Genomic DNA, 4,630 nt, shown 5'->3' on the forward strand with positions numbered 1-4,630 from the left:
CGCCACCCCCCATAAACCTCACCCTCCTCCAGCCGCATACTCAAACCGCCGCCTTGCCGCCACGCAGCGCTGCTACTACCACAGCACCACCATCTCCCTGATTCCAATTCTTGTTCCTCTGCACACCAGGTTCCACCAAACAGCGATTCCTCTTTCTGTTAGTTAGTTAGTTTTTTGAATTATGTTAAAATTAGGATAGTTAGAGATGCATGATCGTAGTAGATTTTAGGTGGTTAGGTAGCTAGAATGTAGTTAGTGGATTTAGGCCTGATAATTGCACCGTTCTTGTTAATTGTTTTATCTATTTTACAATTTTGAATATGTTGTGATGATGATGATGTTCATATGCTGTTCTTTATTATTCTTTGATGCAGATTGAGTTTGTTTATTTTGAATTCATGTGAATTACTATTTGTTACTCTTTTCTGCACTATTTTATTTTTATATGAACTGTTTTTGCTGTTGTTTATTACCCGGGAATATCCAATTTTTAGACAAAATGTTGCCCAATTTTTTTTAAGCAAATTGTTTCACTCAACTACCATTCATGAATTAGTTTTGGAAATTTCAAATTTTGCACTAAATGGTTTCAACCAAAACAATTCATGAATGCACAGGCTAGCTTTCTTATTCTTTCTGATTCCCTTATTCATTAAACAACATTATTGATGATTTCACTTTAATTTTGCATTTCTTTTCTATGATTAAATCATCAATAATCTGCAATATTTACTTGAATTTGAGTTACTTGTTTTCAAATTTGTGCAATTTTAGTTAATTGGGAACCAAAACACCATGCCACTTACTTTAACTTCATTTTTAACTCTTAACTACTTTAACTTTCTAACTTTTCTATTAGCTTTCAACTAACCACTTTCAAACCACTTCAAGGCATGATTACTGTTTTTCCTTATTAACAAGAATTCCGCATATAATAAATTTTGGATTGTGATTTTCATTGTCAAACTTTTAACTTGCATACAATCCAACATTTTACATCTCTTTAACCGCCTTCATGCTTTTATTGCCACTTTATTCCTCTTTTGCCCCTCTATGCAACATTGATAAAATCCTATTTGCTTACCTATTTTCTTGCTTTAATTCTTAAACTGTATCCTGGAATTTCTGCCTTTCAGGATGTCTGACCCTAAAAGCAAAGGAAAGGGCAAAGCAACCACTGGCAAAAGGAAAAGAGGAGAATCCTCTACCTCTATTTTGGATATCCTCCATGATGATTCTTGGCGGGAAAAGAACTTTACCCCGCAGGAAAAGGCTGATCAGCTACTGCCTGCCACAGACCCTGTCAAGTTTGCCAATAGATACTGTGAGCTAAAGTATCCAGTTTTTACCACTTCCAGGAACCTATACCTGGAAAGGACCCTCAAAATTCCAGAAGAACTCAAACAATATACTTCAGAACAAATTAAACAGAGAGGCTGGTTCTTCTTGGAAAGAAACTTGACTGAAGTCAACTCATCTTGGGTCAGAGAATTCTACTGTAACTACTTCAAAACGTCCCTGGATGCAATATAGCTTAGAGGAAAGCAAATTCTGATTACTGAAGAAGCCATTGAAGAAATCCTCCAACTTCAGCCTAAGTCAGATCAGCCAGACGGTTACCAAAAGGCTGAGGAGGATATGAGATTCATGAGATTTAACTGGGACGCAGTCAAGAGGACTATAGCTCTTGATCCTACTGTCCCATGGGTCATGAGCAAGTCCACAGTGGCCCCAAAGGGAATTAAGCTCATTTATCTGAATGATGAGGCTCGGCTTTGGCAGCAGATTTTGAGTAACTACGTGATGCCGAGCACTCATGAGACTGAGGTGCCAGCTGCCATGATTACCCTCATCTGGTGTGTGATGGAAGGAAAGGACTTATATCTTCCTCGCTTTATCCGGTATTACATGGCCAGGGTCCGTGTTAGAGGCACTTTGCCCTTTCTCTACTTGATTACTCAGCTAGGCCGCCGGGCTGAGGTGTCCTGGGAGATTGCTGATGAACATCCAACCGCCGCAGACTGCAAGAAGATTATCCCTCACAGCAGGAAGTTCCAGGCCTTGGGCTACCGACCTCCTTTTCTTACTGACTCTGCTAAGGCAGCCACATCTTCTGCTGCTCCTTCAGCACCTACTGCCCCAGTCACCACTACTGCACCCTCACCTGCCTCAGAGCCCATCTACCACCTTGTGCATCGCCTATTTGACCGGTTGGACCAGATGAAGCACAGCAACCAGCGGTGATATGAGAGATCTGAGCGTCGCAGCAAGCGACGCTATGAGCACTTAAAGTTGATGATCCGATCCGGCAGTGACATCCCCTCCGAGTCTGACACACCATCGGAGCCATCTAATGCGGAGGCGGACAATCACGAGGAGGAGGCACATGCAGAGGCTGAGCAGGGAGGACTTGAGCAAGCTGCACCACGTCATGAGGAGCCCCATCAGATACAGCCGGTTGATCCAGAGATTCCTCTACGGACAGAGCCTCCGCTTCAGCAGGCAACCCTCCGACCCTCATATAGACTGCAGAGCCTCAGACCACCACAGAGACACCTACAGCACATCCTTCCAGAGATGCCACTTCTTCACACACAGTTTGATAGAGCATCGAGGACGATGCTATTATTTAAGTGTGGGGAGGTTGCCATCTCTGGCAAACTTTATTTTGGTGAACCACTTTTCAGACTCTCTTTTATCCTATTTTGTTTATTTTCTGTATTTTTATTTTATCTTATCTTATTTATCTTTCAGTACTTGCACATTTTTCTTTTACTGTATTTTTGCATTTTTCTTAGATATTTAGTTTATTTTAGTTTGCACTTTTAGTTTATTAGTTGTGATATAGAATATATGGATTAATTAGTTTAGTTTACCCTTTTAGCATAAGATAACTGTGTTTAATTGAAAATAAAAGAGTAAACTAGAAACTTTTAGTTTAACAGAATCACAACAATCCACACACTATATATATATAGCAATAAATGTTGGTTAATTGACAACATTTTTTCAAGGAAAATACTAAATTTTATAAAAGCCATTCTGAGATTCACATTGAGTTGAATGGAAACTCTTTACAACCCATGAGTTTTTGAGCTTAATTGTATGGTTACATTCAACCATAAATTTCATTCCTGTGTGTTTCGCACTTCTTTTCTATGCTTGTAATCTTAACTTTGTTTCAATCTATATGTCCAATATAGAATGTAGATACATACATGCATGTGATTGAGGCCATTATTTGAATTTTTGCTCACTTATCCCAAATAAGCCTAACTCCTACATCACCCTTGTTAGCCCCCTTGAGCCTTTTAATCCCCTTTTGTTCTATAACCACATCACTATCCTTAAGCAGAAAAACAAATTAAAAATCCCAAGTTGAATCCTTGGTTAGCATAAGATAGAGATTTTGTATCCACTAAGTGTGGGGAAATGTGAGAACATGGGTTGATAGGAAAGGTATTAAATTAAGAAATTAATCAAAAATCTTGGGAGCCAATTTAAATTAAAATACCATGTGCATTGATATATGTTGTGTTTATGTTTAAAAAAAACCCTTTTTAATCATATAAATAAATAAGGGGATAAAATTACCCCAATAGTAAGTTTAGTGAAGAAATCAATGCACATGAGGTAAAATCAAAATAAAGTTGGTACATGGGTATGTAATAAGAAAGTGGGAAAATTGGGAAGACCAGGATAATTCTAAATTTTTATAGAGAATGTATATGTTAGATAAGATCTTAGACTAATCAGGGATTCAATTTATAGCTCACTTAGCTTTATATATATCCTCACCTTTATCTTGGCCCCATTACAACCTTCAAAAAGATCTCATGATGTTTGTATGTATACATTATGTATTTTTTGATTGGTTAGATGAAGAACAAAGTTTTAGAAAGCATGAATAGAAAAGAATAGAGTAATTAACCCCAAACACTGAGTGATTAGAGAGTAAACACAAAAATCCAGTGAGAGTTCAATAGCTCATCTCCATATATCCCTGTTTAATTGTTAATTGTCTTGCAAGTTTGTGAATTCCTTTAACTCAACTCAATCGTGAAAGTGCTTTAACATGACTTAGGCTTGGCTATGCATATATGATTCCTTGAAAATATAAATCAATTTAACCACATGTAAGCTCTGTATATATAGGTGAATGATAATTAGAATTGCATGACTCATTTAGGTAGCTTGCATTTAGAATAGATTGCATTGCATAAGATTCCACCATTCTACCTTCACTTTTTTTCTCATGGATTTAGCATGAGGACATGCTATTGTTTAAGTGTAGGGAGGTTGATAAACCCCTACTTTATGATGTATTTTGTGGTCAATTGAGTGTTTTTATTGATCCTTCACCCACTTATTCATGTAAATTGTATGGTTTTACTGTTCCTTCCTTATTTTATGATATATGTGAAAACATGTTTCCTATGCTTTAAAAATATTAAAATTAATTATCCTTTATTACCATTCGATGCCGTGATCTGTGTGTTAAGTATTTTCAGGTTTCATAAGGCAGGAATGGCTTAGAAGACAGAAAGAAAACATACAAAAATAGAAGGAAAGCACAAAAATGGAGTTTTGAAGAAAAGGGCAGCGACGTGTACGCGTGGATGACGCGGAC

The sequence above is a fragment of the Arachis ipaensis genome, chromosome B03 (assembly GCF_000816755.2).
Source record: "Arachis ipaensis cultivar K30076 chromosome B03, Araip1.1, whole genome shotgun sequence".
NCBI classification, from domain to species: Eukaryota; Viridiplantae; Streptophyta; class Magnoliopsida; order Fabales; family Fabaceae; genus Arachis; species Arachis ipaensis.